Source organism: Carassius auratus, chromosome 45 (assembly GCF_003368295.1).
Source record: "Carassius auratus strain Wakin chromosome 45, ASM336829v1, whole genome shotgun sequence".
Classification (NCBI taxonomy): Eukaryota; Metazoa; Chordata; class Actinopteri; order Cypriniformes; family Cyprinidae; genus Carassius; species Carassius auratus.
The window spans coordinates 8,543,605-8,568,331 of NC_039287.1; the positions used below are offsets into that span (position 1 = coordinate 8,543,605).

At 39.0% G+C, this 24,727-nt stretch overlaps 1 pseudogene; it reads left to right on the forward strand.

Moving 5' to 3' along the window:
* The first annotated feature begins 358 nt into the window (after positions 1–358).
* Positions 359–24,533, forward strand: LOC113062691 (formin-like; annotated as a pseudogene).
* Positions 24,534–24,727: the final 194 nt, after the last annotated feature.

Genomic DNA, 24,727 nt, shown 5'->3' on the forward strand with positions numbered 1-24,727 from the left:
TCGTTATTCTGGAAACTTCAACTAAGGACAGCATATTGCAAAAAAAGGCACTCCAGACTTTAATTCAAATTATTTTAGTAAAACAGAACATTATTTTAAAGCAGTAAAATATAATATATAAAAGTTATTCATATGCATAATTTGTCTGCACTGGAAATTCTGAGTTGGCTAGACTTGGGAAGGCTAATGGAAGGAACCTGGACTTTTTGTAATGGCAAACTTGCACACTTTAGTTTTAATTCTGGATTTTTTGAATTTTGACTTTGATTTCTGTTTTATTTAATTGTGGAATATGGTTGTTTTAGTACAGACAGACTAAATAAAATCTTAAAGAGGCTGTAGACTGTCCCGGAAGGAAATGGAGAGTAAGCCTATCAATTCATTTTTGGATAAATTAACAAACCTTTTTACTCATCGTGAAAACAATAAACTCTAAACACTGACTGAAGAGAGTCAAAATGTGACTTCTTTTCATTCTTTGACTGAGAAAGAAGATGTTAATGATAAAAAAAATTGTGTTCAAAGGCAGGATGGTTTCGATGATCAAGTGCATGCTTTCAAACAGAGGCTGGGGAAGACAGAACAACGGACCATGTCAACAGATCAGACCATCAGAATGTTAAAAAAATAGATTTTTCTTGAGAAAAGGAGGAAGTGAATTTGGACCTGAATGTTGACTGCCATAGAGATAAGTACAATAAAACATCAGCAGCATGCCAGAATGACCAGGATGTAGCAGATGGTCAAGCTGACACACAGTCTAAATCACTTAGCGAGGTCTCGGCCTGTGACAGTGCTAACAGACTGGACAAACAACTTGATAACCCAGCACTCTGTACAATGGATATTACCTTAACAATAATTAACAATAATTAATAATTATTAACAATAATTATAACAATAATTATTATAACAAATAACAATAATTATGTGTCAGTGCAAATTCAGCAGGAAGTATCTGCTGCTGAGAGCAAAATAGAGGCTGATGGAAATCTTCAAAACTTTAGATGTTCCAGAGGTAGTCTAAGCTGGTGTAAATGAACACACTCTGACTAAACACGACCAGGCATCCACAAACATGGACTTTCAGACTACTTTAACATATTGTGAAGTTGAAGATCTTTCTGCAGAATCATCTGTTGATACTGAAAAGATCCAACCCAGAGATGACAGCAATTTTGCAGATGTCCGTCCATCTACCACAAACCAGAAGAACCAAATGAAACATTCTGAGACTGGAGGAGAGATTCCAGAAGGTTCTGACCTCTGTGACACTGAAGAACATCATTCATCTGGCCTAAATAAAAAGACTAATTTGGAACCTGAACTGTTATCTTCAGACATCCAGCTGGAGGAACAGGTGATAAAAGTGCATTAAGAAGGAAAAATTAATAAAAAGAACAAAGAAGAAATAATACAAGAAGAGACAATGTTAGATACAGTTTCATCTTTCACCGAGAAGACCACAACATTTCAAAGCCCTAAAGCTGTAAAAGAAAACCCGCTCCAACTGTCAGCCCTCTTTACCGGGCTGCTCAGCCCCAAGAAAGAAACCCTTGAGGAAAAAGACACTCCAGAGCAACCCCAAAGCCCTGCCAAAAGAGGTCTTTTTACCGATCAGTCTAACAAGAAAGAAGTCAAGGGAGACTTCCTAGAACAGCTTACGCAATTCCTCAGCAAGGGGGAAGGAAAGAGAAAGCAAGAGACCATCACAAGCCCCCCACTGTCTCCAATCAGTAAGGACCCTGCAGAAAAGTCAGAGACAACTGTAGAGGAGTCAGCCATTCCCCAGTCTGAGGAAACAAACAAATCTACAAATGCAGAGACGGCCCTAGGTGCATTTAAGGCTTTCTTCACAGTTAAATCTGCCAAAGAAGACATTTCAAATCACGTGGATCTGGACACTGTAAAGAGGAAGATCAACAGGGACAAAGATGTCCTCAAAGCCTTCTTTGAAAGGAGCTCAAGCAAGTCTCCAGACAACAAAGAAACAACTGATTCCAAAGTATGAAGTGAACAGATGATTGCATTTATCAGAATGAACTCATTATCAATACATGTGAAAAGTCTTATTTTATGTGCATCGTACAAAGTGTAATCATTTTATTTTTAGTTTAGTTATTTTATTTTAATAGGTCCTTTAACTCAAAATATTTCAACGGTACAATGCACATTAACTGTGAGTGACTGTTTTTTGTCGTAGGCTGAGGCATCAGACTGTTTGGCCTCCACCAAAACCCAAAGATGAAGAGGAAAAAGCTGGTCTAAAATACACTGAAGCTAACATTACAGGAGAGTAAATGTTTGCTCCTGTGCCTTAGTATCTAATGATACAACACTGTCCAAACAAATTCCAATACACCTCCAACCAAAATGTGTTCTTACAGATGAAATAACTCAATTTCACAGTATCTGATACTTGTAAGACTATATGTTTTCTCAGCAATGCATTCACTAATCTTGCAACATTGAAATTTACATAAATGTGCACATTTAATACTTTATAGTTGTATGATCTCCCCTTGCTGAGAGTTCCATTGCCTTTACTGCAGTGTCTTATAGATTTAAAGGGTGTGGAGTCCACAGCCACAGCCACAGCCACAGCCACAGCACACACAGTCAGAGTGGTATTGTCAAATGTCTTAATAATACTTGAGGAAATTAGTTCTCTTGACAGTTTTTCCCATGGTTTTCTAAATAAGGCAGTGATCATCCCTATATAATAGTCCCACCACTTCCATCTATTGGAAATTTTACGTCTGCAATATTTGATGGATATCCAATTCTTCGTCCCATATACAACAGGCAAGAATGCATTAAATTGATCGAAAGTCACAAATGATACAATGTTACAAGAGATTTATACTTCTGAAGGAGTGGATGCCGATTTGCCATATCCTTCATACTGATATTAATTATTTTATTACATGATTTCTTGTTTGACTATTAATCAAGTTATAGCAAGAGTGAAATGTGTAACCTTATGTGTGCTGTATTTCTTTTCCTCAAGATTAATGTCCACATATTATGTGTGTGTATCAAACCGTAATGATATGACACTCGCCAGTGCTAGAAAGCCTTGAATTTTAGATAAGTTCTCTGTGTACGTGTGTTAGTATCTGTCTGTACAGGGAGAAGCTCAGACAGTCCCAGGACAAACAATCAACTGCCAGTGTCCAGCGTATCAGATATACGTCTTTGGAGAGTTTTATCTAGGTTTTGGAACCAATCAGAATTTTGTTGACTTATGTATTGACGCAATCAGTATCCTCTGTCAGGGTATAACTGTGGTTGATTTTGAGTTGTACGGGGGGCGGCCTGCGAACTCCTTCGAGAGTGTTGAAGCTGACTTCTGCTGATGAAATTGCTAACTATTTTCTTCAAGTAAAATTATTATTATTAATTGAACTCATCTCTGAGTCCTGGTCTTCATTGCGACATATCTGGTCCTTGGGTTTTAACTGTAAATTCCCCTGCAGTTAATGGTGGAGGATCGGCGGGCAATAGTTCTTTGGTGACATCCCTGATCAATCATCAAACCAAGGTAGGAAAGATTTTAGATTTAATATTATTGGTTAGGGACTGTCTGTAAGTGAAGGGGGTCGAGAGAAGGAGGAACGATAGACTCACTCAGACGTGAGGGGGTAGACACCAGCTCCAGGGTGGAGTAAGGTAAATTGGTGTCACAATATACCTGTAAATAAGTAACCTTGTGAGTATAAGGGGTACAAGTACATATCGGTAGGTCTTGATATAAGATATTTAGAGATGTGTACAGTTACAGAGGGAACAGGTGCACACCTATGGGTCTTAGAGAGAGACGTAAAAATTTTCTAGGTGTGCACAGTCCAGGGGGGACAAAAACGCATTCTTAACAGGCATGTGAACCCGTAAATAGGCAGTGCTGGGTCAAGCACAGAAAGCCGAAAAGCACGAGAGGCCATAAAGGGCAGTGCGTTTACGGCCAGGGAAGCCAAAGTAGGGGTATGGGAAATCCCGAGAAGAATGTAAGACGCTAGACGGGGGTTCTAGTCGTATCTCGCTCTTCCAACTCTCGATCACCCACCATTACAGACAGGGGCGCCCCGAGCTTAGAAATAGGCCAGGTCAGTGGTTAGGGAAAAGAGTATCCAAAATTAGTGTTTAAAAATAAATAGTGATAATTCATATGTGCACCTATAAAAATATAGGGATATATGCAAAGGGAAAGTATTGATTGATCTGGGATGCCTCAGGAACAACCCCAAAAAGAGCTAAAATGTAGTTTTCATGACCCTGATTGAATTGGACCAGTATATGGAAATTCTGGAATATACTTTGCAATTTCATCACGCAGAAGTCAAGTGCTGTTGGTAAGATCGCCGCCTCAATATGTTTTTGGTTTATGATAGAAATATGACTGACAAATTAGGTAACCTGGTAAGCCCTGATAGAAATAATGAAACAGAAGAGAGCAAATGCTGTAAACAGTTTGGCTCTGAAGCTCTGACTTTAAAAATATTCTCTGAATTCATTGAAAGAATGATCAGTCTGAGCTTTGATTCTGATTGGAAAGTTAAAACAAAAAAATTGATTGGCTTTAAACAAAGACAGAACCAGAGAAATAAACATTTATAAATGTATGTGCCGATTTGTTAAAAATAATCCCAGAAGTAACTGAGTGATGATTTAATCTGATTCTCTGTGCATAGAAGGTTCAAATGACAAAGAATGATATCATAAGATCTGTTCCAGTTCTTATATAATTGTTGAAAGTCCTGACAAGGAATACTGAACAGAATTCTGGGTTAGTGAAAAAAAAAAAAAAAACTGAAGGCACACAAATTGGCAGTGGCATTTTGGAAAAACTTAGAAGCTTATGTTTTGCTTTAAAAGATAAAATTGCTTTGACTACAATGAAGCCATTGTTTATCTCATGCTGGCCCCCACCATGATTCTGGCTTAAGCTGTAAAAGTACCAGAGACATGTTCTGAGTGGAAAATTTGTAATTCCTATATTTACTAATGTTTGGCCAAAAGATTAATTTTATTGTTGGATTGCAAAATTGCAGCCACGCAGCATCATAAAAATAAAATAAATAAAATAAAATGAAGAGAAAAGAAAATTATTGTTTGTTTATGAGATGATAAAGTTGTAAACAAGTAACATAAATGGGGGTTTCAAAGTAACTTTGAAGACAGCATGCTAGCAAGACCCAAAGTAATATACCTGGGTCAGATAACCTCTGACAGATTTAAAACCAATGTTGAAATTCAGAAGCCATGGCCAGAATTAAGTGAATGAATAAATACAAGTTGATGTAAAAGTAATCACAATGACCGCAAAGAACTTTGAGAAACATTTGAGTTGCGAAAATAAAGTAAAAATACAAATATAAAGATGTTTATTTTTAAAATGCATATAATTTCTGACAAGTTTTGTAAAATGATAGTATGATGAAATTAGGTTAAAAATGAATGAAAATGCATTGTTACGAGTCCTGAATCCCTCAGAGTTCTCTCTCTCTCTCATTCAAAGTAAGCTAAAATGCCTTTATCTGAGCCTGTGTTTAAGTGATAAGATATTTATAGTACAGCACAGTGTTTCAGTCAAATCATAGGCACTGAGATGCTAAAGGACATGATAAAAAGAGTTCAGATTTAATGCATTAAGAGGGCAATTGGTAGTTAAATGTTTAACTGCCCAATGCATATAAGAAATAAGAGATTATAAAAATAATGAATAACAATTTAGGAGCAATTGTTGATGAAACATGAGGTCTTCAAAATCATAATACAGACCCTGAGCTATAGATGTAATAATTTTGAATAGTTAAACAGTTGTATTGCTATTTGTTCTATGACCAGTAACTTATCTGTCTTATTTTAGTCTCCACCACCATACAGGGCCTGTTGGCTCCAGCTACAGAAGCAACAGAAAATTACAATGAATGGACGGGTGTGAAAAATAAATTGACTGAGTAATCTCAGCATGATAGTTTGGAGGTATCCAACTGATTTTAGCAATTAAATATTAGTTTGATTAACCCTTTTCAATGTTTTAACACTAGTAGGTGCTGTCAATGGCTCTCATGGTTCTCGAGTGCACCTTTCCTAAGCTGCAGGAAATACTGGATTCTGGAAGAAGACTGTTGAGGATGTTTCAACGGGAAAGAGTGGTTACCAGTGTGCATGAGGTGATTTCTCAATGACGGGTAAGATCCTCTTCTGGCCAATAGGGGACAACCTAAGGCAGGGGGTCACCGCCACTGGGCACCTGCCCTGAAGGGAGGTGTTATATGTGAGATGGTAGTGGAGTTGAGCAGATGCTTGATAGGCCTAGAGCATCATTAAGAGGGGAACTGTATGAAGTATAGCAATCTGCCTCAAAATGTGAGCTCCTCCAGACCTGATCACCAGCAACCGCATTCCTTGACTGATTGTTGTGACAAGCGTCCACAACTTGATGCAACTATGCCAGGGGATCACACCCTGAGGACAAGGAGCTTATTTATAAAGAGTTAATGGCAATGGGCTTTCAAGAACCATCTGAGACCATGTGATGACAGACATTATTTTGAGACAAAATTTCTTATGAGGCTAAAATTATATTGAACTAATATGTCTATATCATAGTCTTTACTCATGCAGGTCATTAGGCATGACACAAGATGATAACAAGATATATGGTGGTGGCTAAAAATGAAGACTGCTTCTGCTTAATCAAGAGATGGTTTAGATAACAAAGGTTAAGGGAATCAAGCATGTAAGGTAAAAATAATTTTAAAGAAATGTTCCTAGCATTATGTATATTAAACAGTTTAAACTGAGATTTGAGATATAAAAACTTTGACATTTTTAACCTATTTGAATAATTTAGGGTTATATGTTGTAATGAATTAGATATTATAGACTAAGTAAAAGTTTGGCACAAATTGTCAAAATAAATAATATTTTGCACAGTAAGAGAGAGAGAGAGAGTGCTTCAGTGGAGGCAGGGATGGTGCTCTGCTTCTCTTATCGGCCTGTTAAGTAAAAGTAACCAAAAGAGAGCAATGATTTTAAGACCAAAACAACCCAGCTGATTTTACTCAAAATAAAAATCATTAATGATGAGGCAAACTTTGAGATTAGATAAGAGACTAGGTTCAAACTAGTAATATGCACAGACAATGTTTAAGTTTAAATCCTTCCGATTTAATACCAAAAGCAAACCTTAAATATGAGCTGTTAAAATATTAATGTGTTAAGTATGTGCATGCACGAGGATGGCTACTATATATTTTTGGGGGACGATTCTGTTCCTGTTTTGTTTCAATTGTGTCACTAGACTCACTAACCTCTGGAATGAGTGTTTTATCATTACAGATGTGTTAAGTGAAATTACTTTACAGAAGTCGATAATTCTGAGTGAAACTAATGAAAAGACAATGCCGAACATGGGACGAGCTTTAAGTGGATTGGTTATCCAGCTCTGTCTGCTACTGGTAATAATGACTTGTTTTGTCTTTTATAATGCTGATTTAAATCATCTCTGGATTAATATGTTTAAGAGTGTTTATATGATTGAATTTGTGAAATTTAAGTTTGCCGTCCAAAATGGGTTTAAAATCCATGCCTAAATTTAAATGAGGGTCTAAATTTTAACAAGTTAACACTTTGTTGTTTGAATGGTGAAGGTAAATATTTTAGACTTGACGGCAGAAAAACAGTGACAGATTGGCTAAGTCACTAACCAAATTATCCAGAGAGCACCCTCACATAAAGAAGCCTGGTGGGAAAACAAAGGAGTGAATCCTGTTTATGTAATATAGTGCAAAAGCAGCTGTAAGGCTTTGTGGCTCCTCAAGGTCTGAATGATGCAATAGTTTGGTTTATGTAGAACAGAGATAAGTTGAACAAAAACATGTGGATCTCCTGGGATAGCCCCTTAATGGAGGAATTCCATAACATAAGGTTTGAATTAATTGAAATAGCACAGCAAAATAAATAAATAAATAAATACATTTTGTTTAAAACAACACAATTGTAATAGGTTCTATGGAGCTGCTTATGAACACCTGGTCAAGTCAAATCAAATTAATATTGTGAACACTGACAGGGCTTTTTGATAATGTATACTGTTTCAATACAGATTTACAGAAACTGAGGATGTCTCTTTAATAAATATTTGGCCGTTTAGAACTAAGTAATAGTATTGTTCATTTAGTAATAGTATTGGGAAATCTGTCTGCACTTTTTCAGTTTATAATAATTTTGAGTAAATAAATATCACTGCCAAATGACAAACATGAATGAAGGGTTTTTAAGACATTGATCACGTAGCTAACCTGTAAGCAAAACAAAACAGTGAGAACTAAATTGACTTTATACGAAGTATTGATGATTTGCCTCTGAATGTGTCATTAATATAGTCTGAGTAAGTACAGTAATATGGTATGATAATTGACAAGATTTGCATTAAAAAAAAAAAAGGTCATAAAAAGGCAATGAGTATGGTTAACCGTAATGTCATGGTATAAAAATACATGCATGACAATAAGTGGACGGGTTAGTTGTATTTTTGAAGTTAGACACTTCAATACTTAAAATTTAATTTTGATCGAATGTTGTTAACTATGACAAGTTTAGTTTAATGGTTCATGTATGTTTAAACAGCATGTGAACTATGATGACTGCAACTGGATTCGTGGTGAAAGTAAAACTTAATAAAAGGGCTATTAAGTAAAAAACTAGGAACTGCTCTAGGTTTTCGAGGAAATAATGATTATGATTATTTTTATTTTTATTTTTAAAGATGGCTCAATATTGATCTTACTTATTTTTGCTTTGTTTATTTTTGTGTTTTTTTTTAACACCAAGTTTGGAGTGAAAGGGTAAAATGGATATTCAATCACTCTAATTGCACCATTGATTGGGAAAATTATAGATTTTCATAAAATAAGGGTATCTTTACTGGGATTTAGGTTATAAGCAATGTCTGTATTTGGTATCTGTGAGGTGACTGAGGGTCTGACATATGTCAGGAATGCAATAACAGTGGTTATTCATTTAGCCCGGCTTCCAGAGAATAATATACGTTTATTGTAATGAGTTTATTTTAAGATATGACCAAATTAACTAAAATTCATCATAGTTGAATAAAACATGCTAAAAGAAAACACATAAGGCAAATATCCTTCTTAAGGGTTAAAAAAAAAAAAGAATATGGTTAAAGTGTATGCGGTTTTCTTTAATGATTTGTTAAATCTGGTTAATGAATATGCAAATTTAGTCTTAAGGCTGTTGGATAAATGTTTTGTTTTAGAGGGAAAGTGTGAAGTAGCTGTAGTAGGAAGAGAGGTATTTACAAAGATATGTTGATGAAAGTATATATGGATGGAGGACACTTTTCCAGGTAGAGGGACACACAGAATAATTCACTGGAAAAGACATTATGTGAAGAAAGACTAGTGCAAGTGCCGATATTGTGGGATTAAGTAAGTAGATGAATGTATATGGGAAGTAAGAATGATTATGGGAAGTATTTTGTACAAAATAATGTGTTTATTACTAGAAATGTCAGCCAGTACCAGAGATCTTAAGTATATGCACATGTTTAAGTTGACCAACAGCCTGCATTCTTAGCATGCATCACAACTACACCTGACCTCATTTATTAGACCAGATGTGGGGTATCAGACCCCACATTGATCTAAAACGGGGGACTGAAGGAGTGGATGCCGATTTGCCATATCCTTCATACTGATATTAATTATTTTATTACATGATTTCTTGTTTGACTATTAATCAAGTTATAGCAAGAGTGAAATGTGTAACCTTATGTGTGCTGTATTTCTTTTCCTCAAGATTAATGTCCACATATTATGTGTGTGTATCAAACCGTAATGATATGACACTCGCCAGTGCTAGAAAGCCTTGAATTTTAGATAAGTTCTCTGTGTACGTGTGTTAGTATCTGTCTGTACAGGGAGAAGCTCAGACAGTCCCAGGACAAACAATCAACTGCCAGTGTCCAGCGTATCAGATATACGTCTTTGGAGAGTTTTATCTAGGTTTTGGAACCAATCAGAATTTTGTTGACTTATGTATTGACGCAATCAGTATCCTCTGTCAGGGTATAACTGTGGTTGATTTTGAGTTGTACGGGGGGCGGCCTGCGAACTCCTTCGAGAGTGTTGAAGCTGACTTCTGCTGATGAAATTGCTAACTATTTTCTTCAAGTAAAATTATTATTATTAATTGAACTCATCTCTGAGTCCTGGTCTTCATTGCGACATATCTGGTCCTTGGGTTTTAACTGTAAATTCCCCTGCACTTCAAATACATGCTGTTATTTTGAACTTCCCATTCTTCAAAGAATAGTGTAAAATGAAGTATTGCTTGTTGTATTCCTCAACTGTAAGTCACTGCACATTTTAAAATCTATCACTGTTTCCATGAAACTAATAAGCAGGGTAACTGTTTTCAGTATTTATAATAAGAAGAAATGCTTCTTTAGCACAAAATCAGCATATTAGAATGATTTCTGAAGGATCGTGTGACTCTGAAGACTGGGGTCAGAGCTGCTGAAAATTCAGCTTTGCCATCTCAGAAATAAATAACACAATTAAAATATATTAAAACACAAAACATAGTTGTAGTAGTATTTCACCGCATTACTGTTTTTGATCAAATGTAGCCTTGGTGCCTTGGTGTCTTTCAAATTAGAAAACTTTTGAACGGTATACATACCGTAAAAAATATTTTTTATACAAGTGTATACATACATATTATTCCATATCTTTATATATATATATATTATGGTTATGGCATAGAGATCTGTTTTATAGGGTTTCTGGCACTATTTAATGGTCTTTGTGATACATTTATCAAAATGTCTTTGTTTTATGTTCTCAGAGCACCAGGAAGCTCTTCTGCAGCTAAAAAGAGAATGTTAATGAAGAGGTGGAGAAGTTACAGGTGAGAAGCTCACAAATACAAATGTGTATGGGAACATTTTACTAACAGCATCAAGAATCTAAAATCTCTGCCAGGAAAAGTGTGTTTCTACAATTTATGCTTTCTGCATATTGAATATAGTTATGCTTTACTTCCTTTTGAGAATAACATTTATTTTAGGTTTAAAATAAACAGCACAAATATTGTGCCCACAATCTGCTATCATATAATTGTATATGTTGTGGTTTGGACTTTTTGATGCAGGCCGACTTCAAACTTGAGCTCTTCCGGTTGCAAAAGAAGAACAAAGTGGATCTGTCCAGACTAGGATCAACCATTGGCAGCTTACAAAGAGAGAGACAAAGATTGAGGCAGAGTTCATCGAGATGTTGCTGTGTCCACTGAAGACAACATCAAACCACGGGCCTTCCGCTCGGTGTGTATTCAGACAGAAAGAGAGACCGTCATTAAGCCTGAGGAGGCCAAGGAAGCCCAGAGCAGGAGTTCTGACCCCCTGCCTGAAAATGCTGACCTCAACTCAACAAAAATCTTTACTTGCAATCAAAAGACAGTCCCTCCTCCAGGTCCTCCACCTGTATCGCTTCAGTTACAGATGAATAGCAACAATACCCCTCCTCCTCCTCCTCCAACAGGTCCTTGTACTCCTAATGTACCTCCACTTCCTGCTCAGCCACAGATAGAACAGGAACTGTGCCTCCTCCACCGCCTCCACCAATGATAGGATGTGGTCTGCCACCACCCGTCCTCCACTCTGTCCCCCCTCCCCCTCCTTCTGGAGTTGGTATCTTCCCCAGTAAAGAGGCAGACAATCCTCCTCACAAACCATCATTGGAGCCAGCCTGTCCAATGAAACCGCTGTAATGGACACGAATACAGATTCAAGATTACAGGTATCTCTTATCACCTTACCTCATATTTTAATTGACGCAGATCAATAACATAGCAGTCCGTTTTTGTTTAGTTTTTCTCGATATTATAATGAAAAAAAGGATGCAATCCTTGAAACCTTTATTAGTTCATTTTATGCCTTATTCAAAAAAGTTAGTTTCAACAATATTACTTCACTGCAGTGGCGAAGTGCGTTCAACATGCAGAAGCATAACAAAATATGTTCAAGAAGGCCCCTCGTAACTCTCTGTCAAAATAAATACATCTCTGAAAATATCCGATAAATATTTACAGTAGATTTTTTAAAGAATTTTCCTTTTCTTAATCATGGTCACACTTATATGTCATTGACCCAAACACAAATATGTCAGTTGTGTACAGGTAAAATTAGACACTTCTGATCATCCATCACTTGCATTGTTTTAAGATAACATGACAAAGTGCTCAGCCACTGGCACAATCTGTATTCATTTAGTATTATTAATACAGTATTATAGTGTTTTTTTATATATTTATTTTTTGAATTAGCTTTTATTTTTATATCTTCAGTTTACATTTACATTTTATTTTTTAGAAATCTTGATAATTGCTTTTGTCGTTTATTATTTAAAAATATATACATTTCTATATAACTTCAATTTTCTTTTATTTCAGTTTTAGTGGTAGTAATTTTTATACTTCAGTGTAAACTTATTTTATTTCAGTTAGCTGCCAAGAAGACATTTCTGATTTTCATTTCCTTAAGTTTCAAAAGTTTAAGTTTTTCATCTAATATTTCTATTTTATTTTATTTCAGCTTTATTTCAATTAGCAATTTTAAGAGGTCATTTTAAGAGTTTTAGTTCACAATAGCAACACTTGACACAATGTGCTTTTAAATAGCAAATGACTGCTCTAAACTAAACATAAAACCTTAACAAAACATCCTCCCACTTTACCTGTATTCCATAGAAACATTTCCATTGTTCTTAACATTCCTCATGCACACAATGTCCACAAGTGACGCTGACATTTTCAACTCTCCCTCGTCAGACCTCATGGGAAGTTTAAGACAGACCACTGCAGACATTTGTCTGCATGAGGGGCCAGCCACAGGCCGAGCGGCACTCTTTCCAGGACCTCTAGTGGCGGTGTGGATTTCTGTGGCATTCGGCTCCCCAGCCACCTCTGTGCTGTTGCAATGTTATTTGACTCCTCATGAAAGCTTTCTGCTCTCTCTGTGAGCATTTTGTCAAGCCAAAGGCAAACCCAGTCAAGCTTAGCTGTGTGCCGTCGTCCTGGCTCCTTAATTATTTTTATGGGAGAGAAAATTTAGCAAATCAGATAACTCATATTGAGCTGTTGATTTTCCTCTTCCTGCTTTTAGGCATGGTTAACCAGCAACAGTAAATAACTCATGCAACTTTGGTTTTTACAGATGTCAGTTTTAGGAAATGCTTTGGTCATGGCCTGTTCTGTGACTTTGAAGTGTGAAGATTCAATCGCGATAAGCATTAAACTGAGCAGGAACTGCTGAAAATGTCAAATATTTGAAAACATAAAATCCTCTTGTCATCTGTTTGTCTTTTCTAAGGAACAATATGCTATGGAGTTATCTGGAAGAGCCAGAGATAATAAACACCAATGAGTTTGCGGAACTGTGTGCTAAAGCCACATCGCCCACCAAAAGAAAGCCCCTATCCGAAGCCTATGAGAAGAAAACTAAAGCCAGGGAGGTAGCACTAATGCCCGAAGAAGAGAACAATTATTATTACATAGATATTTATATTACAAATGCAAGGTTGTGGCTTTGATTTAACTAATGAAAAAAGGTAAAGTGTCTGCCAAAATGCAAAAATGTAATGCATTTCTCAATATGTTTAGAAACTACAGATCTGAGAAGTGTCCACTAGATAGAGCAGTTTCCAACACTTCCGAATATATATTACTGGAACACTACCATAACTGATGCATTCATTCAGTCAACTCTGGTAATTACAATTAATTTTTTCTATAAACAAAGACATAATTTATCAGTAACTGTCACTTTATAGAATCTGCGAGTTTTATATAAATGCTTATGTGCAATATCAGGATCCCACAAATACCTTTGAAAATGATATAATTATATAGGAAATGGGAATAATTTGAAATAAATGGACCTGTTTATGAAATGTGATCATGCCATTGTTACCTTTGGCCGGCTGATTTTATAATGGAGGTTTGGAATTTCCCAAATGATCCTTTGTTATTCATTTATTCCACTTTTGCATAATACAAGCGTGAGTCTTTGAGACCCTGTGTTCGTATGCACTTAACTTCTGATCTAACTTCTGTGCTAGGGTTTGTCTTGTGAATGTGGAAGTCTTTTAAACTTTTTTAGGTCATTAAATTACTGGATGGAAAGCGCTCTCAGGCCGTGGGCATCCTAATCTCAGGTCTCCATCTGGAGATGAAGGACATCCAGCAAGGTAAATGACACTGAACAGCCTCATCTATGCTGAGAAATACTCCACCACCAGCTCAGCACAGTGTCATTTTATACTATCCAGACTCATTTTTTCTCCACTAATAACAAACAGACGTGTTAAAATGATACATATTTGTGTGGCCTGGATAGCGAAAGGCAAGCTAAGACATGATGTTGAAATAATTCTGTGTATAGAGACATGTCTTGCAACAATGTGATTGGCTCCAGCTCTTATTAAGATTAAATTGGCTGTATGTTAAATTAACTTGTCTTGTGGTTTACCACTAGATATATTCTTTGGGTTCTCCACATTTATGGTGTGTACGTTATTTCTAACGTATACTTTTCACGTTGACAATCTTGAAGTCATCACAGCTTGGCTGTCAGACAGTCAGACAGGCAGATGTTTTTATTGACTTTAGTCAATTGAGCAGTGAATTCCTTCAGGAAAAAAGCTCTCAAATATATATTTAGCAACTTTTACATTCGCATATCACATCCATGACATCCATATGTCCAAGAACTAATCAGTCTTCTTGTCTAGAGGTTAATACTTCTTCCTTACACAGCTGTTTTGACTCTGTGGTTGACTTGGATGCTATTGAAGCCCTGTATGAAAATGTAAGTACCCTGCCACACTGGAAATTTACTCACGTACAGGCCTACGCTGAAACCCAGCCTCCAAAACAGCATTTTTTTTACAGAACTTGAACATCCATCATTCACAGATTTCTGCAATATCCTGCACCCCTTTCTCTAGTTTTAGCAAAAAAAATAGCAAATACGGAGGATATGAGGAGGTGTTTACAATAAAAATGAATGAGGCTAGTGTTTGAAGGATTTAAAAGCAGAAATGTGGAGATTATAATTTTATATAAAGCACAATTCTGTACAGAATATTACACTGAAAAGGTTAGAAAGCAACTAAACTGAGCCTGTAAATAATGTGCGATGCCATTTACTGTATTTAACCATTTTACTGTATTTAAATCCATTCCACTCACATTTCTCAACCAAATCATTTCAGAGAATGCACATAAAGTCTGTAGATTCTGTATCACCCTGCTTTTCACTGTAGTTCCAGTTCCAACCTAACTAAATAATTGATAGTTCCTGTGTGGTTTCATAAGTTTATGTGCGTATCATTGGTCAGTTGTCATATGAACGCGTCTGTTCTGTTTCTCCCAGAGAGCTCAGCCTTAGGAGTTAGAGAAGATTAAGAAACTCTATGAAAGCTCAGACGAGGAGCAGGTCAAACTACTGGACAAGCCTGAACAGTGAGATATTCCAGAAACACAACAGATAACTCACTTTTTTTATGCAACTAGCAACTAGTGATACATCAGTTGCCACTTAGAAGGACACTTTTTGCAATGTATACTTCTCTAAGGTTCCTTGATTTGAGGACAGACGAAGACAGAGTAGTGTTTTCAACACAACGCCCTTCAGGTTGAAAAATGTCCATTGCTTTTCATTCCAGGATCCTGTATGAATTCTCCCAGATCCCTGAGTTCTCCAGTCGAGTTCACTGTTTAATTTTTCAGTCAAAGTTCACTGACGGTGTTGCCTCCATACAGCAGAAGACCGAGATTATTCTCCAGGTCTGCAAGGTATGAGGGCACTTATCAAAGGGGTCAGACCTCAGGTGTTATCAAACAGTAAATTCTCAATGCTGTCAAAAAACAGCCCTTCAGGCAGCTGCCGTTTATTTAAGTGAGGTCTTACATCTTCATTATGACAAAAGATAAATGCACAAAATACATGTTGATGTGATTTAGTATCTGTTGGAGAAGGACAGTGTGAGGGAGGTGATGGGACTGGTGCTTGCTCTGGGAAACTTCGTGAATGGAGACAGCAGAGCTTGAGGACAGGCCGACGGCTTTGGGTTTGAGATTCTTCCCAAACTTAAAGACGTCAAGAGCAGGGTAACATTTTTATCCATTTTATGAGCCCATGTCTGACACTGTGAAGGCCCTAGCCGCACACAAACACACTGAGGTTTGATAGAACCTCAATTCGTTTTTCTGTTTGCTAGCAGTTTGTACAGGATGATGCACGTTTTTGTCATAACTATCTATAAATCTACAGGAAAACCACATGAGTCTGTTGGACTACATTGTGTCCCACTATCTGCATCACCTTGATAAGGTAAAGCATGAACATGTAATTCTTCACATCACATGCAATGTTTTATTTTGCACAGAGTAGATCTACACACTTCTGGTCCCATTATTTTCAGGGTCAGTGACATGACTTATTTTTCTATTAATTAATTTTATATTTATTTTCTGTTGATTTATTTAGTAATACACGATAAATGCAATTCACTCATACAATGCATCTTTCCTTTGCCCGAACCTCAAGATGTTTTCTTTTACTCTCAAGTGAAGTTTGATGACCTCTCAAAGGACCTCAAAAGGATGAGCAGAGATCTGACAGGTAAGAATTACCAAAAACACTCTCAAGGGCTTCAGAAATGATTTTAGCCTGCTACTGATTTACTGTAGCTTCAAAAGAAGCAAGATTACATGGGTTTGGGTGGATGAATGAATGACTACAGTCCTGCAACATGGCTCCAGCTCAATCCTGAGGACTTTCCAGCATCTGTTAGCAACAACTCATTATTAAATGACATATATACAGGTGGAATATACAGACATGTTTGCGTATGTACATCATGTGCACGGACAAATGCAGAGACGAAGTGGAGTCTGGGTGATTTTGCCCTGGCGCCTTTTAGATATGACTTTAATCCTGCCCATCAGATGCTTCTGGCATTGTGTGATTCTCTAGCTCCGCCGGAGGGGCCAGAGGCTACAGTGCTTTGGCGCTTATGTAATCTGAGAGAGGAGCAGCTTATCGCCAGTGGGATGGGCTTTATCTGCACAGAGATGCACCGCCGTTCTCATGCTACACTGTATCAGTCCGAGTTCAGTGTGGCCCTGCAGATGTGTGTCAGAGATTCTTTTCTTTACCTCTCAACAACAAGCCTTTCTTATCGGCCAACGGAGAGACTGCCAAATCTGGCCCATCGCGCTCTCCCTTTTATTTTTTCTGCTGTTTGAACTCCCCCTCATGACTGCGAGAGAATCATGTCTTTGTTTTTTGTTTTTTTGTGCTGTGTTTGTTCAATTTTTGGTGTCTTGGGTGCAGTAGTTACGGCCCTACTGAGGTTTTGGCTGCTCAAGGTGACCGCATTTGTCTGCGATGTTATTCTGCGGAGCAGGAAAGTGCTGCACTAATCAAATTAGTCACCGTGTGCCTACACAAAAAGGGAATGTCCCTGTGATTTTATTTTCCAGAGACAATTATGACAACATCGTGAAGCACATCTAATGCTCTCAGTCTCCACGGCTGATTCATCTGGTTTGCATTTCAGACATCTTTTTGATCTCTTTGTGATTGTGGTTTGGCTCGCCACAGTGCACTGTTGAGAAAACCTGAACGTAGCTATGAGGCGGCATGGCGGAAGTTATATTTATATATAAGGACCTAATCAAGCTAGACTGTAATTAATTGATATTTCTTGTAGCAATGCTGTGGGAAAGATACACGACTTCTTAGTCATTGCCAGCTGTGTTCACAGTTTACACAAATGCTTAATGAAAACAGTAGTGTGTGTAGCCTTATCTGGAGTGAGATGCAGATGGAGCATGTCCAACAGTCCTGGGTTCCCATCAGGGTGTATTATGACTGGGGCAGGAGACTGGCTCCCCTGATCCTCTGATTGGACGGTGAACAAACTGAGATCTTAACCAGAGAAAAAGACATTTGATAACTTCTAATTCTGTCAAAGGTGGAGCTCCAGCTCTATTGTGTTTTCTTGTTCGATGGTAGGTTGGGAACAAGTGCAAACAAAACGGGTTTAGAGGGATAGTTTATAACTATTCTCATTTGTTTATAACACTAGGAAAATAAGGCAATTACTCTACTTAGCTTGTCACAGTTACATACAGAGTACAATATCAAACATACCTACGGTAGAATGCTGTCGCTCAACTGGTTTTTAGACTTGGAAATTCCCTCATCTTGCACATTTTCACATTAACTGCTCATAATCAAAATCTATTTACTGTAATCATTGTTTTTACAGATGTAATCAGCATAATTCATTGCAGTGATGTCGTAATTAAGGCACTTGCAGAATTTGCTTTATCAGCCAAAAGCCATTTCATTCCATCTGCAAGTAATCAGTTATGTGCGAATGGCTTTGACGACAGTAGCTGTGAATTTATATGGCTTGATAAAACCATCTAAAGCTGAGGTTGCTAAAGCTGGTTGATCCCTGAAAAAAAGCACTCCAAGAGTTAGGCTAGTGTCACACACCTGGACTCATTTAGTGTTTTTGCCCCAGTGACCCAGTTTCTGTCTTCCGTGTTTAGTTTGATTAGTTCCCAGGTGTGTCTATTCTATTCCTCATGTGTTCCATGTCCCTGTTAATTTAGTTATTCCATCCACCTGTGTTTCCCCATTGTCCTTTGTACTTAAGCCTTGTCCTTTCAGTTCTGTTTTGTCGGGTCTTCATTTGCTACTAACGTGTGCCTACCTCTGTGCTCCATGTTGGATATCTCCTGTGTTGGATATAATAAAAGCCTTATTTCGTTTATCCTCGGCTCCGTGTTCCTTCAGGCAGCGAAAACCGTGACAGAAGACCCGACCTAAAGAAGAAAATAGAAATCTGCGTGTTTTTTTCCCAGCCAGCCACCATCTCGCTACACGGAGCCAGAGCCCACCGCAGCCGCAGAGCTCGAGCCATCCACTGACAGGGAGCCGGAACTCGAGAGCGCGACTGACCAGGTGTGTGAGCCGGCAACACCGTGCATCGTGGGAGTCCTCGTGGAGATCGAGGGCGTGGAGGAAAGCCCTGCCCACACTCCTGCGACTGAGGGTGAGCTGTTTGCAGTCTCTGAAAGTCATATGGAGCAAGTTCTGGATCTGATGGACTGGTCTACGGAGGTAATCCCCTATTTTCCTGTTTCCCCGCTGGTTCCGTCCAGCCCTGATTCCCCTGTATAACCTCTCAGTCTCCCACTCCTACCTCCTCCAGTCATTTCCTCTGCTCCATTTCCGCTGGTTCCATCCAGCCATGAATTTTCTGTTTCTCCGCTGGTTCCGCCCAGCCCTGAGTTTTCTGTTTCTCCGCTGGTTCCGCCCAGCCCTGAGTTTTCTGTTTCTCCGCTGGTTCCGCCCAGCCCTGAGTTTCCTGTATCTCCGCTGGTTCCGCCCAGCTCTGAATCTTCTGTTTCTCCGCTGGTTCCGTCCAGCCCTGAGTTTTCTGTTTCTCCGCTGGTTCCATCCAGCCATGAATTTCCTGTTTCTCCGCTGGTTCCGCCCAGCTCTGAATCTCCTGTGTCTCCGCTGGTTCCGCCCAGCTCTGAATCTCCTGTGTCTCCGCTGGTTCCGCCCAGCTCTGAATCTCCTGTGTCTCCGCTGGTTCCGCCCAGCTCTGAATCTTCTGTGTCTCCGCTGGTTCCGCCCAGCTCTGAATTTTCTGTGTCTCCGCTGGTTCCGCCCAGCCATGATTTTTCTGTTTCACCACTGGTTCCGTCCAGCCCTGAATCATCTGTGTCTCCGCTGGTTCCACCCAGCCCTGAATCTTCTGTGTCTCCTGTATTCCCTCCCAGCCTCCCTCTCCCGCCTCCTCCCAAACCTGCTGGTCCCTCTACTCCTCTTTCGCTGGTTCCGTCCAGTCCTGATCCTCCTGTCCTTCCTCCCATCCTTCTCCTCTCTCCTCCTCCTAGACCAGCCAGTTCCTCGCCATCCCTGCTGGTGCCAGTCAGTCCCGCAGCTCACCCTCAGTCCGCGCCATCGGGGCGCGATGGTTCGCCGCTGGACTGCCAGTCTCCAGCTCCGCCTTGGCGCGTTAAGGCCCTGTCTCCGCCTCCAGCCTCCGAGCCCTGGACTCCTCCTCGGTCCTTCGACCCAGCGGCTCCGCCTTGGCTCTTAGCTCCCTCGTCTCCACCATGGCCTGTCATCCCACCTGCTCCACCGGGCTCCCTCATCCCTCCGGCTCCACCTTGGTCAGTCGTCGACCATCCGCCGCCTCGGGACTCCACTCCTCCGGTTCCACCTCGTCTTTCCATCCCTCTGGCTCTGTCAGGCTCCTCCTTCCCTCCGGTTCCACCTCCATCCTCGGTCGCTCCGGCTCCACAGCGATCTGCCAGGACCCCGCCTCCGCCTTGGTCGCCTGAGCCTTCTGCTCCACCTAGGCCCTCCGGATCCTCGTCGTCACCCTGGCTCTGCGGCTGTGCTGCTCCATCTTGGGCTCCTCACCCACCGGTGCAGTCTCCGCCTGTCGGCCCCCTGGTGTCGTCGACCCTTCCTTCACCATGGCTCCTCCCGCCGTCGACTCCACCTTGGATCTCCGTCCTGGCTGGTCTCTGGTGGACCATCTGGCTCCTCCTGCTCCTGTCTCCTCCCTGGCTCCTTCCTCCGTCTCCTCCCTGGCTCCTCCTTCTGTGGTCCCTGTCTGCTGGCCCCCTCCTGGGAGTCCGTCCTCCACCGGAACCTCCTCCCAAGTTCCCACCCACGCCTCCCCCTGTTGTTTCTACGGTGCGAGGACGCACCTACCGGGAGGGGGGAGTACTGTCACACACCTGGACTCATTTAGTGTTTTTGCCCCAGTGACCCAGTTTCTGTCTTCCGTGTTTAGTTTGATTAGTTCCCAGGTGTGTCTATTCTATTCCTCATGTGTTCCATGTCCCTGTTAATTTAGTTATTCCATCCACCTGTGTTTCCCCATTATCCTTTGTACTTAAGCCTTGTCCTTTCAGTTCTGTTTTGTCGGGTCTTCATTTGCTACTAACGTGTGCCTACCTCTGTGCTCCATGTTGGATATCTCCTGTGTTGGATATAATAAAAGCCTTATTTCGTTTATCCTCGGCTCCGTGTTCCTTCAGGCAGCGAAAACCGTGACAGCTAGTGTGACAAACATGTTCACATACATAATATTTAAAATAAGTTTTGTATTCAAATTTGTATCGGTTTCACCAATAATATATTTTATTTTATTAAAAATACAGTAAAAAGTGTTATTAATAATAATATATTAATTTAATTTTGAAAAATAAATATAATATAAAGTTTTCTATTTTCATATATATATAAAAAAAAAAAATATATATATATACAGTACAGACCAAAAGTTTGGACACACCTTCTCATTCAAAGACTTTTCTTTATTTTCATGACTATGAAAATTGTAGATTCACACTGAAGGCATCAAAACTATGAATTAACACATGTGGAATTATATATGGAATTATATACATAACAAAAAAGTGTGAAACAACTGAAAATATGTCATATTCTAGGTTCTTCAAAGAAGCCACATTTTGCTTTGATTACTGCTTTGCACACTCTTGGCATTCTCTTGATTAGCTTCAAGAGGTATCCACCTGAAATGGTCTTCCAACAGTCTTGAAGGAGTTCCCCGAGAGATGTTTAGCCCTTTTGCCTTCTGTCTGCGGTCCAGCTCACCCCTAAACCATCTCGATTGGGTTCAGGTCCGGTGACTGTGGAGGCCAGGTCATCTGGTGCAGCACCCCATCACTCTCCTTCTTGGTCAAATAGCCCTTGATTCCTTCAGTGTGACTCTACAATTTACATAGTCATGAAAATAAAGAAAACTCTTTGAATGAGAAGGTGTGTCCAAACTTTTGGTATGTACTGTATATATATATATATATATATATATATATATATATATTCACGTGATGGCAAATCAGAATTTTCAGCATCATTACTCCAGTCTTCAGTGTCACATGATCCTTCAGAAATCTTTCAGCAGATTAATGTAATATAAATGTACACTTTATTTTACATTGCCTAGTGTGAATGCATCTGCAAATAAATTAGCATTTTAGAGATTCTTCTTGCTCCATAATGGAATTTATTCTTCAAGATATGGGTTATTGGAAAAAAACTAAGCACTCTTGGTGGTCTTAAAAAAAAAAAGAAAAGACTGACTGTTTATTTTTGGTTAAAATATTGCGTTAAAGTAAGTGTAAACTTTGTTTTACAATGAATTACTTTTTCAAATTGGACCTGGTTGGGGACTTTACTCTAACCCAAAGTTATTGTTTTTGTCTCGTACAGTTTGTGAAAAGGATGTCTTAACTATGTGTACCGACTCATCTCATGAGCACATACATCCCTTCAAGGAGAAAATTGCATTTTTCATTGCCAACGGTGAGCTATGCTAAGATGCAGCCCCCATTAACTTTTAGAAGAGGAGCTGTAGTTTTTAAGTCTTCTGTTCTTCAGTCCGTCTCATCTACCTTGTTCAGATATGAAGTCTAGTTGGTCTCTGAGACGACCTGCCTCTCTAGATGATTGATGGAAAGGAGTACAAAAGTTTGCTGCGATTGTATACAGGATTGTTTTGTTTTGCAGATCATAGAGGCAGATATATGGAGATATAAACTTGCTTTCATTTACTACAGTACAGCTGGACAAGACAACACTAGCTGTAGAAACCTAGAGAATTAAAAGTTATTCAGTTTGTAGTTTATGTTATTTTGTGTACATAGCACCAAAGCTTTTCCTTTCCTCACATTCTTCCTACTACAATTATTTGATTGTCTCTACTAACCAGATAAGGTGCCACACACATCTTGCAGTCATGAAGAATATCTGCCATGTGCCCTTTTGGGGACCTGATAAGTGTCTGTGACTCCGTACCTGTGTGAGATAGCTGGTCAGGTTCAGAAGACAGACGCAGAGATAGGAATCAGCGAGATTTCGGCAATAGAGGAGATTTCTTAGTAAAGCAGTTTCCACATTGTCTTTAAGGCTCTTGTAGAAAGGCTATAATAATGCTGTTTGTAGTACGAATGAAAGAGCAGTGTATTATCGCTGTTAAACAGGAAAAATTAAGATCCTAAAGTAATAGAAGACATATTGGCTCTAAATTGACCGTGGTACTGATCATGATATCATCTAAATGCAAATGTACTTATTGGCTAATTGTTGATTTACATTTGTCATTTTACAGCACAAACAGAGCTAATTACTGTGGAACATCAAGTGATATTGGGAAATAAAATCATCTCTTTCCTTCCTCGGCTTCTCTGATCTAGTGGAGTTCTTTGGACTGAAGCCATGTTCTGGAGAGCAAGAGATTGTGCCTGGCCATGTTTCCACACTTTGGTTTGAATTCTGCAATGATTTCAAGATCAAATGGAAGGGAGAACAAGGTCATTTCCAAACAGAGGTGATATGTTAATAGCATCGTGAGAATCTATAGCATCATAAATTGTGCTTTAAAACTGCTCTGACAAGCAGTGAATGAATGTTTTTAGTGAATTTCAGCATTAAAACATTTGAAACATTACATTACGGTTTACGTAAAATACAGTCTGTTCTCTTTTTGACATCAGAATCAAAGAAGCCCAACAGTCAGTGTGCAACATGACAGCAGAGAAGATGATTGAGACCAGACAGGCACATGCGAATGGACTGGTAAGTGTGGGTGGCAGATTGATAAGTGGTTCAAACACTAGTGACTACTGTACTTTAATGAATCAGGTTTATAAAAGCTTTCAAAACCTTTCTGACTCTTATTAAAGGAATAGTTCACCCACAAAATGAAATTTTGCTGAAAATGTACTCACCTTCAGGCCATCCAAGAAGTAGATGAGTTTCTTCATCAGAACAGATTTGGAGAACTTTATCATTACATAACTTGTTCACCAGTGGATAATATTAATCTGCAGTGAATGGGTGCCGTCAGGCAGCTGATAAAAACATTGCAATAATCCACATGACTCCAGCCCATCAATTAATGTCCTGTGAAGTGAAATGCTGCGTGTTTGTAAGAAACAAGTCGCTTCAGACCGTAATCCATAAAGTTAAAAGTTAAAATGCCTTAAAATTTCATTTGATTATTACAAATATTCTTGCCCTTCACAAGACTTTAATTGATGGACTGGAGTCATGTTGATCACTTGTGGGTTATTGTGAAGTTTTTATCAGCTGTTTAGACTCTCATTCCACTGGCACCCATTCACTGCAGAGGATACATTGGTGAGCAAGATGTAATAATAAGCTTCTTCAAAACTGTAGAAACAAGGTCAAGTACAACTTGGATGGCCTGGTTCAGTCAATTTTCATAAACTGTTTGTTTTTGGGTGAACTAATCCCTTATACTACAGAATGCATGCACAGCTAAATGGGACTTCATAACGATGCATATTTCTGCATATTTCAGAAAGAGAGATTGCGTCTTAAATAAGAAAGTATGACCAACAGCTAACCCCAGTCTGTCATCTCCAAAAGATACATTTATATTTAAGATGCAGGCACTTGCATTTTTGCCAGTGCACCTGCTTGTGTGACACTTTTCCACCAGATTGCAAGATGATAGCCTGTCTGTCAGTGTAGTGGATCCTTGTGTAAAACCCAACAACAAATAAATCATCAGAAGTCTCTTTGACCTGGTTTCAGATA